Source organism: Mobula birostris, chromosome 16, assembly GCF_030028105.1.
Source record: "Mobula birostris isolate sMobBir1 chromosome 16, sMobBir1.hap1, whole genome shotgun sequence".
Classification (NCBI taxonomy): Eukaryota; Metazoa; Chordata; class Chondrichthyes; order Myliobatiformes; family Myliobatidae; genus Mobula; species Mobula birostris.
Genome location: NC_092385.1, coordinates 9346595 through 9361645, shown reverse-complemented (window position 1 = coordinate 9361645; position 15051 = coordinate 9346595). Strand labels below are relative to the sequence as shown.

At 40.3% G+C, this 15051-nt stretch overlaps 1 protein-coding gene across 3 annotated transcripts in view; it reads left to right on the top strand.

Annotated features, from left to right (window-relative positions):
* The first annotated feature begins 4339 nt into the window (after positions 1 to 4339).
* The window catches only part of LOC140210971 (inositol hexakisphosphate kinase 2-like), a 33847-nt gene continuing 23135 nt past the window's right edge, over positions 4340 to 15051 (top strand). Inside the window, exons 1-2 of one of the 3 annotated variants that reach the window (XM_072280283.1) lie at positions 4340 to 4458; positions 5341 to 5444. The gene's annotated coding sequence lies outside the window, so the exon portion shown is untranslated. The other 2 variants (XM_072280282.1, XM_072280284.1) reach the window with 2 other exon arrangements.

Genomic DNA, 15051 nt, shown 5'->3' with positions numbered 1-15051 from the left:
CAGGGTGGGTAGGACCCTTCATGATGTTACTGGCTCTTTTCCGGCACCTTTCTGTATATAGAACCATAGAACATTACAGCACAGAAACAGGCCTTTTAGCCCTTCTTGACTGTGCCGAACCATTTTTCTGCCTAGTCCCACTGACCTGCACCTGGACCATATCCCCTCTCATCCATGTACCAGTCCAAGTTTTTCTTAAATGTTAAAGAGTGAGCCTGCATTTACCACTTCATCTGGCAGCTCATTTCACACTCCCACTACTCTCTGTGTGAAGAAGCATCCCCCCACCATGTTCTCTTTAAACTTTTCCCCCTTCACCTTTAACCCATGTCCTCTGGTTTTTTTCCTCCCCTAGTCTCAGTGTTTGCATTCACACTATCTATATTCCTTAATGCTGGGCGGGCTAGTGCTGGTGATGCGTCGGACAGTTTTAACGACCCGTTCTGGAGCCCTCCTGTCCACTGCAGGGCAGCTTCCGTACCAAAAATGAATCAATAATGATAACATGAATCAGATAGAGGATTGCTAACATACTGAAGCCTCCCATCAATGAATTAAATTCATGTCATAGGTCATAGAACATAGAGCAATGCAGCACATGCTGAGTACGATATCGGTGCTGAACTCAATGTCGAATTACGTCGGCTGCTCTGGGGATTCGGGTCTATGGACTCAGTTTGGTTCAGAATGCTGTTGCTTGCTTCTGTTCTTTGCATGATTTGTGTTTTTTCCCCTCTATTGCTACGCATTGGGTGTTGGTCTTTCTTTTCTTTTAATTGGGTTCTTTTGGATTTCTTGCTCTGTGGCTGCCTGTAAACAGACAAGCCTCAAGGCTGTATAATTTATACATACTTTGATAATAAATGTACTTCGAATCTTGAATCTTTGAATTAAACTAAGTCTCGTCTGCCTGTGTATGATGCATAGCTCTTCATTCCTTACATAGTCACGTGTCTGTCCAATAACCTCTTAAATGTCATTATTGTATCTGCTTCCACCATACCCGAGCTGCTCATACATCTTCTTTAAACTTTCCTGCTTTCATCGCAAATGCATGTCCTCTAGTATTTAACATTTTTTCCTTGGGAGAGAAGATTCCGACTGTCCATTCTACCATATTCTTATAAAGTTCTATCAGCTCTCCCCTCAGCTTCTAACACTCCAGAGGAAACATGCCAACTTTGTCCAACCTCTCATTGTAGCTTATACCCTCTAATCCAGGCTACATCTGAGCAAATCACTAATACACCCTTTCTAAAGCTTCCACATCATCCCCGTAATGGGTCAATCAGAATCGTGCGCAATACTCCATGTGTGGCCTAACCAAAGTTTTATTTATCTGCAACATGACTTCCCGACTCTTATACTCCCTGCTCTGGCTGATGAAGGCACAGTCCTGACGAAGGGTCTCGGCCTGAAATGTCGACTGTACCTCTTCCTAGAGATGCTGCCTGGGCTGCTGCGTTCACCAGCAACTTTGATGTGTGTTGGTTGTATTGCACACCTTCTTTACTATCCCATCAAACCGCGTTGAAACTTTCAGTGAGCTATGGACTTGGACCGCAAGATTCCTCTTTACCCCTCAGCAGATCTTGAATCTCTTTAATAATTAAGAATTGAATCAGCCTCGCTGGGAATCAACACTGGCACACTCCAGGAACGTGTGCTTAGCCCACCGCTCTACTCTCTCTACATCCATGTGGCTAGGAACAGCTCAAATGCCATCTATAAACTTGATGACGATACAACCATTGTCGGCAGAATTTCGGATGCTGACGAGAGGGTGTACAGGAGTGAGATGTATCAGCTAGCTGAGTGGTGTTGCAGCAACAACCTTTAACTCAACATCAGTAAGATTGTGGACTTCAGAAAGGGTAAAACAAGGGAAAGCACACCAACATTCATAGAGGGATCTGAAGTGGAGAAAGTGAGCAATTCCAAGTTCCTGGGTGTTAATATCTCTGAGCATTTATTCTGGACTCAACATATTGATGCATCTACAAAGAAGGCATGACACAGGGGCTATACCTCAATAGGAATTTTGGGAGATTTGCTATGACACCAAAGACACTCGCAAATTTCTACAGACGTACTGTAAATAGCAATCTAACTGGCTGTATCACCGCCTGGTATGGAGAGGGGGACATCGCACAGGATCGAAGTAAGCTGCAGGGTTATGAACTCAGTCTGCTCCATCAAGGTCACTAACCTCCGTAGTATCCAGAACATCTTCAAGGAGTGACCCTCAAAAAAGCAGCATCCATCATTAAGGACCCCCATCACCCAGGACATGCCCTGTTCTCATTGCTACCATCAGGAAGGGGTACAGGAGCCTGAAGGCAACACACTTAGCGATTCAGGAACAGCTTCTTCCCCTCTGTCATCCAATTTCTGAATAGACATTGAACCCATGAACATTACCTCACTCAACACACATCAAAGTTGCTGGTGAACGCAGCAGGCCAGGCAGCATCTCTAGGAAGAAGGGTCTCCACCTGAAATGTTGACTGTACCTCTTCCTGGAGATGCTGCCTGGCCTGCTGCGTTCACCAGCAACTTTGATGTGTGTTGCTTGAATTTCCAGCATCTGCAGAATTCCTCGTGTTAACATTACCTCACTACTTTTTATTCGTTTTCTTTCTGCACTACTTATTTCAACCATTTAGTAGACATATGGAATTCAGTTTAACGTAATTCCATTTTTTCTCTATATTTATTTATCATGTAAAACAGATTATTATCTGAATGGTGGCCGATTAGGAAAAGGGGAGGTGCAACAAGACCTGGGTGTCATTATACACCAGTCGTTGAAAGTGGGCATGCAGGTACAGCAGGCGGTGAAAAAGGCGAATAGTATGCTGGCATTCATAGCAAGAGGATTCGAGTACAGGAGCAGGGAGGTACTACTGCAGTTGTACAAGGCCTTGGTGAGACCACACCTGGAGTACTGTGTGCAGTTTTGGTCCCCTAATCTGAGGAAAGACATTCTTGCCATAGAGGGAGTACAAAGAAGGTTCACCAGATTGATTCCTGGGATGGCAGGACTTTCATATGATGAAAGACTGGATCGACTAGGCTTATACTCTCTGGAATTTAGAAGATTGAGGGGGGATCTGATTGAAACGTTTAAAATTCCAAAGGGATTGGACAGGCTAGATGTAGGAAGACTGTTCCCGATGTTGGGGAAGTCTGGAACGAGGGGTCACAGTTTGAGGATAAAGGGGAAGCCTTTTAGGACCGAGATGAGGAAAAACTCCTTCACACTGAGAGTGGTGAATCGGTGGAATTCTCTGCCACAGGAAACAGTTGAGGCCAGTTCATTGGCTATATTTAAGAGGGAGTCAGATATGGCCCTTGTGGCTAAAGGGATCGGGGGTATGGAGGGAAGGCTGGTACAGGGTTCTGAGTTGGATGATCAGCCATGATCGTACTGAATGGCGGTGCAGGCTTGAAGGGCCGAATGGCCTACTCCTACACCTATTTTCTATGTTTCTATTTCATTTTACAGCTGCTGTAAAGTTAGCAAGTTTCACGACATATGCCAATGATATTAAAACTGATTCTGCCTTTCAGTGTCTAATAAGTTTCAATGAAATGTCCCCATCCCCCTCATCCTTCTGAACTCCAAGGAGTACAGCCCCAGACATAAAACAGTCTGTACTGCAAGCCTTTCATTCCAGGGATCATTCTCCCAGTCCTCTCCAGAAGCAGTACATTCTTCTTTAAGTACGAGGCTCAAAATTGCTCGCTATGAGGCATGACCAACCAATGCCTTATCAAGCCTTGCTTTTACTTTCTGGTCCTCACGAAGTGAATGCCAATGAGTAAATGAGTGCAAATAATTTCTTCTTCATTCAAAGCTTGCCAACATTGAATGGTGAAGATGGTGTGGTACTTTAAAGGAACAGAAGGTGGATTTGCTTAATTTTTGCATGAAACATTACATACATAAACAAAATTAAATCCAAATACTGATTTAGGATTGAGGAAAGGATCACAACTACTTATCATTCCGAAAGAGTAACCGTGTAGATATAAAGAGGAGATACAGTATTGGACTTGGGTGATGTAAACTATAAATAACAGGTTGGAGGGGGAGGGGAAGAACTATTCCTTAGAGAAAATAACGTTGATAACAATGACGTCATGTTTTCTAAGAGCAGCCAATAGGATATTGTATTATTTTTCGTTTTTGGCCAATCGGTCTGCTGTTGCTAGTGCACACCGGAGGAGCCGAGGGGATTCACAGGACCTCGCGCGCAGGCGCGATCAGCGTCCAATGGGAGCGGTGAGGCGGGGTGGGTTTGCGGTTGGCCACGCCCCCTAGCCCGCGGTGCGGGAACGAGGCCGCAGTGCCGTTGTCAACGGGAAGAGTCGGCGGCCATTTTATCCCGTCAGAGAACAAAGAAGGTGCGGCGTGTGAGTGGAAGAGACTTAAAAGGAGCCGTCCTGATCACGGTAAGGAGACTGACCCACAAGAACACCCGGGAAATGGCAGGATAGGGTCCCGCGTTAAATAAATCCCCTAAACAACGGTGGTCTGGGATGAATTATGTATTTCCTTCCTCATTCCTTCGGTTGCTTAGTGACAGGCTGAGAGCGCCTCCATCTCTGGATCAAACCTCGGACTATTCCTCCCACTCTAGGGTTAAATTTAATCGACCTGCCGCTGTTTATCTTGTGTATCTTCATTATCTGCAGTAGGTTTCACTGTCATTCTCTCTTTCCAAATGATGGGACGGCTTTCCCTCCATTGGTGTTTATTTTCCTCATTGTGAGTGTTTCTTTAAAAATTTTTAAAAAACCTCTTTCCCTGCTTCCATGTTCTATCTCAGAGAGATTAAAGAACAGACATGAATAATAGGCTGGACTTAAATCTCTTATCGAGTTATTTAGTAGATTTGACCAGATTTTATTTTATGTTTTCCTTGAATGCACTTAGGAAATTTCATTGTATGTTGGACGTAGATTTGAAAATAAATGTATTATCAAAGTACATATATGTCACCATATACAACCCTGAGATTGATTTTCTTGCCGACATTCATAGTAAATTCAAGAAACACAATAGAGACAAAGCTTTTGACAGTTACTTTCTTACATAGATTAGCTGACTGCAAGTGCACATTCTAATGTAAAGTTAGCCTCTACAGTTCATCCGATAATACAAGTAAGTGGTGGATTAAAAATATTAGGGCAATGATTGCTGGCTGAGACTGTGATTAGATTAGGTTCTGTTATAGTAAGAAATGCAACCTCGACCTGCTTAGAGAATGTTTCTGTATTTTAGAATTCCTGTCATTGTTTTTTTACCTAATCAATAATGCAACTTTCTTACAGGCATTTTGCTTTGGCTGAAGGCATTGTTACAGTCACTGATCACTGTTACAAACCCAGTGCTGGAATTGATTGCAAAGCTCTCACCATTGTGCTCTGGCTCAACGGTCAGCATCTAAATCAGAATCAGTTTCATCTCTCATGAAATTTGTTAATCTTGTGGCAGCAGTACAATGCAATACATGATAAATGCAGAACAAAACTGAATTACAGTAAGTATACATTATTGGTTAATATAAGTAGTACAAAGACAGAAATTAATAAGTGAGGTTGTGTTCATGAGTTCAATGTCCATTCAGAAATCGGTGGCAGAGGGGAAAAAGCCATTCTTGAATCACTGAGTCTGTGCCTTCAGGCTTCTGTACCTCTTTCCTAATGGTAACAATGAGAATCGGATTAATACTACTGGCATATGTTGTGAAATTTGTTGTTATGTAGCAGCAGTACATTGCAATACATAATTAGAATTGTAATTTAGAGTAAGAAGTGTGGGTGTATATATAGGCATCCATTAGTCTCATGAGACCATGGATTTGCGCCTTGGAAGGTTTCCAGGGCGCAGGCCTGGGCAAGGTTGTATGGAAGACCAGCAGTTCCTGAACCATTGAACATGTACCTTCAGGCTCTTGTACCTCCTCCCTGATGGTAGCATTGAGAAGAGGGCATGTTCTGGGTTATGGCGTTCATTAATGATGGACGCTGGCTGTTTTTGAGGCATCACTTCTGGAAGATGTGTCCTTGAAATTTTGGTGCTGTTAGTTTTAGAAATGTCTGTTATTCAGGATCATTGAAGTATACTGCAACTTAACTGGTTCTGCTTCAGTTAGTTGGCTTCAAAAACATCTCAATGATCTGTTAAACTAATGTGCCCATTGCTTATGCCAGTACAACACTACTGAATGAAAGTCACAGCTAATTATACAAGCACGGTGATGGTGACCTGTCAGTGTAAGAAGTGAAGCTGCCAATACAACTTCAGTAAGGTGTCATTTAGAGATACAGTGCAGAATTGGCCTTTTGAGCTGTGCTGCCCAGCAACCCCCAATTTTACCATAAACTAATCATGGGACAATTTACAATGACAAATTAACCTACCAACCGTTAAGTCTTTGGACTGTGGGGGGAAACCCACACATTCAACGGGAAGAACGTACGAACTCCTTACAGGTGATACTGGAACTTTGCTCCCAACAGCCACTGGAATGATACAGATCTACTTGAAGTAATTGTTTTCTTGTTAGTTATTGGTTATATCTCTATAGCTCATCAGATTTGAGTTCCTTTATTAAAACAAGTTTACCTATGTTGTTTAATTGTAGAGTGCCTCTGATTTGGTTCTTAGTTCAGAAATTGTGTGTTTATAGATCTTCTGCTTCATGTCACCATATTTTGCTAAAGGTCCCATGTAAATATTTGATGCAGGTACCATTCCTGACCTCTCCTATCTGTTCATAGTACTTTTCCCTGTACTAACTAGCTTCCACAGTTGCCATGTCACTGTCCGTTAAAGCATGCAACATTTATGTTGTTTTGTGTTATACACTACCTCACTATTTTAAAAATTTTACATATATGCTTATTGTAATTCATATTATTATGTATTGCTGTCACAAAACAACAAATTTCATGACACATGCCGGTGATATTAAACCTGATTCAGGTCACTGTTAGCTTTAAATGGATATCAAAAAATAACTCTGTTCCTACATTGCAGTGTTTATTTAGACCCTAAGGTTGAACTTAATGTGGGATATCTGCAGTTTTCTATCAATGTATGAAAAATTGATTTCAATCTGAACTAAACAATTCTGTATTAAGTATTTGATTGGCTGAATATAATTATAATCCAGAGGTTTATTGCAGATGCTGCAATCTAGAGCCAATGAAAAATTGCTGTAAGTACTTAGTACGCCTAGCTGCATCTGTAAACAAAAGATTGGTCAGCGTTTTGGATTGAGCCTCTGAGCTTAGAGTTCCAAGGAAGGGAAGCCAATTTCCTGTTGATACCCTCCCTCAAAAGCCTGTGGTGTTATAGGGGTTGCTTACCTTCGAAGCGCTCCATATTGCTACTTTCAAGAGGTGGCCTTCCATCATTAAGGGTCCCTATCACCTAAGAGATGCTGTCTTTTTGCTACCATCAGAGAGAAGATACTGGAGTCGGAAGACACACTCAAGAACAGCATCTTCACCCTCTGCCATCAGATTTTTGAATGGATAATGAAACCATGCTTTTTTTTGCTTTATTGCCCCACTGCTTATTTTTTATTTTTATATATATATATTAGTAATTTATAGTTTTTAAATTATGTATTGCATTGTACTGCTGCCACAAAATAACAAATCTCCTGACTATGCCAGTGATATTAAACCTGATTCTGATTTCAGTGTTATCAGCACATGCATCTTAAACTCAAATTGAGAGACTAGTTTATTTATTTATTTCATACAGGTTCCATGAAAGCAAATTTTATTCTGTATTTTGGATTTTTGCGTAATGTTTTGTGAGTTCTGTAAGGGAGGAAGTTGTAACTTGGGGTTGGCATATCTAGATGTGAGAACAAAAGTGAAACCGAGGCTGGGAGGTAATGGATGGAACCAGATGAGGGGGTAATAAGATACGCTGGTAGATGCCAGGTGGAAACATAAAAAGGAAAAAAAAGGCATATGGAGCCAGTGGGTTTTGGAGGGTAGAAAGAAAGTAGGTGATAGGTAGAGATAGATAAGGGAAGAATGATTGGCATTTTGAACTGGGGGGGGGCTAGTGGATGGGAAAGGTGAGCCAGTGGGAAAGAAACTGAAGTAGATATGTGGAGGATGGGCTGATGGAACCAGGTGATGTGTCTAGGTAGCAAGGTTGGAGAGAGATGAAAGGGAGGACAAAGGCAGAAAACCCCTGGACTGTTGCAAGTGGGAAGGGAATATGGGGTTTCCTGAAATTGGAAAATTCAATGTCCCCATCATTGGGCTTCAGGATTGCATTTGCCCCCATGGCAACAATAGAGAAGGTTGGACACAGTATTGCGTGGCAAGTATGATCATATCTAATAACACTTGGGGCTGCATGGCCTACCCCTGTTCTTAATTTGCATGTTAAAAGGTTTAAAAAAACACTTGGATTTGTGATCAATGGTCTTGCACATACAGGATGTTGCAGGAAACTTCAGATCTAATGTCCTTTGATGTTTGACGTTTCCTCAGGGGGAAAGCTGAAATATTACACATGCAGCACTTATTGTGACACATCGATTCAGAAATGAAGTTGTTACCATCAATTCCAGATGGCACTTTACCAAATAGAAGCACATTGTATTTTTTTTGCCAAGTTAAATAGTTAATTGTTATTATTTAACTTGATATATTTGTTGACATTATGGGGTTGCAGTAATTGACTGACATTTATATTTGTTGAACTGCTTCCTCCAAACTTTTTTAAAAAGAACTTGGGAGTTGCTATCCTTAATACAGGATATTGACTGGATTGTTGGTAGTAAATGTCTAGAGCTTGTATATTGTCTAATCTACCATTCAGTAAAATTTGTACCTTACCAGTTTTCAAGCTTGCATGAGCGTCATAACGTCTAGTGATGCAGTTTGCAAGATGACTACAGCCTTTGCACTTAATCATACCTGGCACAATCAACCACAATATTAATTGTTAATGTCTTGTGCACTGGAATTATACTTTCATGCATCTCCAGCATTGTCTCTGTTATCCTGCTTGATTTGACCATAATGATTACCTGGTCCTGATGTGAATATTGTTCTTAACAGCAATTCCTGTGAGTATTTTTAATTAGTTTCTGATGACTACAAAGTAACCACTTTGCAAATTCTTGCCAACCCTCTCCAAAGTATTCTCTTCCCATTTTTTTTGTTACAGTGATAATTTCATTCACTTAGAATATCAAAGGCTCATGTCATCATCATTGGTTCCTCTGGAAATTATAGTATCCTTGCCACTAATTCCATTAACTTGCTATTCTTTTCTCATTTTTTCACCCCAGTTAACTTTTAGCTGGCTTCCTGTTCTTTAAGATGTACCTAGTGCCAACTGCTTCTACCTATATCCTTTCACTTTTATTAGTCTGATCTTAAATGCTTTTATTACTGCATTTCACTCTATTCTACTTTCTGTATTGTCTCACCTGTCTTGCTGTGTCTGATTTATTTAGACTAATCTTTTTAATTTTAACACATCCTATTCCCTCATTGATGCATTTTCTGCTGGCGCCATTTTCCCTGAAATTCTTATTGTACCACTGGTTTCAGAGGCCAACATTTTATTAGGATTTTTACTCAATCTTCCTAATATCTTTTCCTTTGGCTTCACATTGATTTTTTTTGTTCCATTATATCTGTGAAAAGTTTTTTTAATCCTAAGTTTGAAGAGGCTAGTTAGATAATGTAGGATGTATTATTTTCTGGCTGTATATCTGAAACTGGCAAAGGACAACCTTTTCACAAAATAGATCTGCAAGTAGTAATGCTGAAATAGAATCTAGAGGAAGGAGTATTAATTTTGGTCATTCTATCTCAGTTGCACGTAGAAGTGAACAGTTATTTGGCAATGTTTTCAATTCTCCATTTGTGTCTTATTTTCACTTTGTTTAGATATTCAGGTTTAATAATGAATATTAAAATAGTTTGTATTGGATTACAATTTGGAGATTGTGAAAAATTTTTCAAAATAGACACACCTATATCAATATAATTTCATATTAATAAGTAGCACATTTCATCCTACAAGCTGATTTATATTAAACTGTTTTATTGGTTGCTGTCAGGTTTATCCCAAGACACTGTCTGTCTCATCTGGAAGTAATATTTAAACACATGCATATGCATACGATAATAAATTTGATTTCTTTTACTTTTTATACCTCAATTTCATTGAATGGGATATAGATTAATTGTTTCAATTAAAAATCTGGAGTTGGGAAAATTTGACAACCTGAAATCCTTAATGTTTAACATATAGGATTAAACTCAGTAACGTTAACCATGGTGAATGACTTTTAATTGCTTTAAATTGGCACTTAGAGAAATAAAATACATTTTGATCTGATTAAAAGGTGCTTAATTTTTGCTAGGTAGATACAAAATGTGTTTGTCACTGATGTCATGATGTGATTCTTCAGTTCTTTCACAGCCTTCTAAATAGATGAGCTTTGAATTTGTATATTCAGTAGTTGCTGGTTTTGTTTATTCTAGTGACTATACTAGAATACTAGTGAAAATATACTATTGTCTATGAAGAAATCTGTAGCTTGTACACTAGTTTATAATTCAAACTGGGGCACCATGCTAGCATAGCTGTTAGCACGACACTATTAACCTCGGGGCATTGGAGTTTGGAGTTCAATTTCAATGTCCTCCGTAAGGAGTGTCCTCCCTGTGGAATGCGTGGTTTTTCCCTGAGTTTCTTCAGTTTCTTCCTAGTCTAAACACTTACCAGATAGGCTAATTGGTAACTTGTCCTTTGATTAGGTTAGGGTTAAATGGCACAAGTTGAAAGGCCTATAAGGTCTACACTGCATGTTATTTCTAAATAACTTTACATGACCTATTTCTAAAATTTGGAACCAAGATTTTTCATTAGAATTGGTTTATTATTGTGCAAAGGTCTTAGGCACATGTGTAGCTAAGATGCCTGACTTTTGCACTGTACTGCTGTTGAAAAAAAATAACAAATAACAAATTTCATGACCTGAGTGATGATAAACCCGATTCTGATGAGGGTCTCTGTTGTGGACTGAGAGTGGGAAGGAGCAGTGAGCAAGGTATCATGGTTGGGGAAAAGGGAAAGGCGGGGGGGGGGGAATATATTCATAGGAAGCACCAGAGAGAGAAGTTCTGTAATGATCAATAAACTAATTGTTTGGAATCAACTGACATTGCCTGGTGTATCAGGGCTGAGTGTCTCTGTGCCACCCCCACCCCTGGCACTCCTTCCCTGCCACCTGTCTCACATCCCTCCCATACCGCTGCACCTTCACCATTCTCAACATCCTTTGATTTACAAACTTGCTCCTCCATTCCACATTGACAAATACAGTACTGCGCAGAATTCTTAACTCTAGTTATATGTGTAAGATTTTTGCACGGTACTGTATAAATAAATGCAAAGAGCAAAATAGTGAAGTTCTGCTTTGGTTCATTACTTTCACATGTACTACAATACGGTATCTTGCATACTGTTCATATGCTACATTACATAGTTCATTGAAATAGAACAGATAAAACAATAACAATGTAGAATCAAGTTTAACAGCTTACACAAACTGACAATCAAGTTTATTATTACCGGCATGTGTCGTGAAATTTGTTAACTTAGTAGCTGTATAATGCAATACATGATAATATAGAAGGATAAATAAGTAAATCAATTACAGTAAGATCTATATATAATTAAAAATAGTGCAAAAATAAATAATATATATAAAAATAAAAGTGAGGTAGTGTTCAGGTGTTCAATGTCAATTTAGGAATCGCATGGCAGAGGGTAAGAAACTTCCTAAATCGCTCCAGTGCACGTAAACAATCAAGGGCATGATCATAATAAGGTAACTTGTGAGGTATTATGACAGCGGGGTAGAAACTGTCTTTGAGTCTGATGGTACTTGCTTTACAGAGTTTTGTATCTTTTGCCTGATGGCAGAAGGGAGAAGAGAGAATGTCTGGGATGGATGGGGGTTTGATTATGCTCACAGTTTTATTGAAGCAGCAAGAAGTATAGAGACGTAGAGGGGAAGCAGGTTTCTGATGTGCTGAGCTGTGTCCACAATTCCCTGAAGTTTCTTGCTGTCACATGCAGAGCAGCTGGTGTATCAAGCCGCTACGCATCTGCATAGACTGATTTCTGTGGTGTGTCAATGAAATTTGGTAACGGTTGATGGAGAGTGCCAAATTTCTTTAGAGGCGTTGGTGAGCTTTGCAAAATATATTCAACAGGAAGTAGCAGTTCTAAGTCTCCCAAAAAGGGAAACAAAGTGCAGTAATGAATTAAGTTTCGTGCTTAGCACTGACTGTTTTTCCGCTGAACGTGTGTTTGTACTTCTGCATTTGATTTGATCCAGAAAAAAGTTTAAAATGTGCTTTTGGAATATGGGTAGAATTGAACATTTTTGCATGTACTTTGGGTAACTTTGAAAGTTTTAAAGTTGTATTGACCTCGAGGTGTATTAGTGATATAGTGCTACATGGAGATGTTGCATATTTTAATGGACAATAGGATCAAATTAGATGGGAATCTTGGTTGGCATTGGCAATTGGGTTAAAGGGCTTGTTACTAGACCATAAAGACATGGGTACAGACCTAGGCCATTTGGCCTATTAAATCTGCTCCACCCTTCCATCATGGCTGATTTATTATCCCTCCCAACCCCATTCTACTTTCTCCCCGTAACCTTTGATGTCTTTACTAATCAGAACCTATCAACTTCCACTTTAACAATTCCCAATGACTTGTCCTCCTCAGCTGTCTGTGGCAATGAATTCCACAAATTCACTACCCTCTGGCTAAAGAAATTTCTTCAAATTTCTTTTCTAAATGTGCATTCCTCTATTTTGAGGCTGGGCCCTCTAGTTCTAGGCTCTCTTACTATAGAAAACATCCTCTCCACATCCACTCTATCTAGGCCTTTCAATATTCAGTAGGTTTCTATGAGATTCCCCACCCCATTCTTCTAAACTCAAGTGAGTATAGGCCCAAAGTCATCAAATGCTCCTTGTACGTTAACTGTTTCATTCCCAGAATCGCTTTTGTGAATCACCTGTGGATCCTCTCCAATACCAGCACATCTTTTCTTGGTTAAAAGGCCCAAAACTGCTCAACAGCAGGTTGACCAGTGCTTTATAAAGCCTCAGCATTAGAGCGGGAATCAAAATCAAGTTTATTATCACTGGCATGTGTCGTGAAATTTGTTAACTTAGCAGCAGCAGTTCAATGCAATACATAATATAGAAGAAGAAAAAACAAAATAGAATAGTAATATAATAAATCAATTACAGTATATGTACATTGAATGGATTAAAAATCATATAAAAAACAGAAATAATATATATTTTAAAAAGTGAGGTAGTGTCCAAGGGTTCAATGTTCATTTAGGAATCGGATGGCAGAGGGGAAGAAGCTGTTCCTGAATTGCTGAGTGTGTGCCTTCAGGCTTCTGTACCTCCTTCCTGATGGTAACAGTGAGAAAAGGGCACTGCCTGGGTGCGGGAGGTCCCTAATAATGGACACTGGACACTGCCTTTCTGAGACATGGCTCCTTGAAGATGTCCTGAGTACTTTGTAGACTAGTACCCAAGATGAAGCCGACTAAATTTACAACCCTTTGCCGCTCTTTCAGTCCTGTACAGTAGCTCTCCCCCCCGCCCCCCATACCAGACAATGATGCAGCCCATCAGAATGCTCTCCACGGTCCATCTATAGAAGTTTTTGAGTGTATTTGTTGACATACCAAATCTCTTCAAACTCCTAATGAAGTATTGAGGCTGTCTTGCTTTCATTAAAAATTCCATCAATATGTTGAGACCAGGTTCGATCCTCAGTGATCTTGACACCCAGGAATGTGAAACTGCTCACTCTCTCCACTTCTGATCCCTCTGAGGATTGGTGTGTGTTCCTTCATCTTGCCTGAAGTGGTGATGTGTACTTGGATTTTCAGAAGGCCTTTGACAAGGTGCCGCACATAAGGTTGCTTAGCAAGATGAGAGCCCATGGAATTACAGGGAAGTTACTAGCATGAGTGGAGCATTGACTGGTCAGCAGAGAAAACAGAGAGTGGGAATAAAGGGATCCTATTCTGGCTGGCTGCCAGATGCCAGTTAAGTTCCACAGAGGTCGTTGTTGGGACCACTGCTTTTTACGATGTATGTTAATGGTTTGGACTATGGTGTTAATGGATTTGTGGCTAAAGTTGCCGATGATACAAAGATAGGTGGAGGAGTGGATAGTGTTGAGGAAACAGAGCCTGCAGAGAGACTTAGATAGTTTAGGGGAATGGGCAAAGAAGTGGCAAATGAAATGCAATGTTGGAAAATGTATGGTCATGCACTTTGTGGAAGAAATAAACCAACAGACTATTATTTAGATTGGAAGAGAATTCAAAATGCAGAGATGCAAAGGGACTTGAGAGTCCTTGTGCTAGATACCCTAAAGGTTAACCTCCAGGTTGAGTTGGTTGTGAAGAAGGCGAATGCAATGTTGGCATTCATTTCTAGAAGTATAGAATATAAGAGCAGGGATGTGATGTTGAGGCTCTGTCAGGCACTTGTGAGACCACACTTGGAGTATTGTGTGCAGTTTTGGGCTCCATATTTTAGAAGGGATATACTGATGTTGGAGAGTGTTCAGAGAAGATTCACAAGAATGATTCCAGGAATGAAAAGGTTACCGCATGAGGAACGTCTGGCAGCTCTTGGGCTGTATTCCCTGGAGTTCAGGGGAATGAGGGGGGATCTCATAGAAACATTCTGAATGTTAAAAGGCTTGAACATATTAGATAAGGCAAAGTTATTTCACATGGTAGGGGAGTCCAGGACAAGAGGGATTGAAGGACGTCCATTTAGAACAGAGATGCGGAGAAATAACTTTAGTCGGAGGGTGGTAAATTTGTGGAACTTGTTACCACGAATGGCTGTGGAGGCCAAGTCACTGGGTGTATTTAAGGCAGAGATAGGTTCTTGATTAGGCAGGGCATCAAAGGGTAT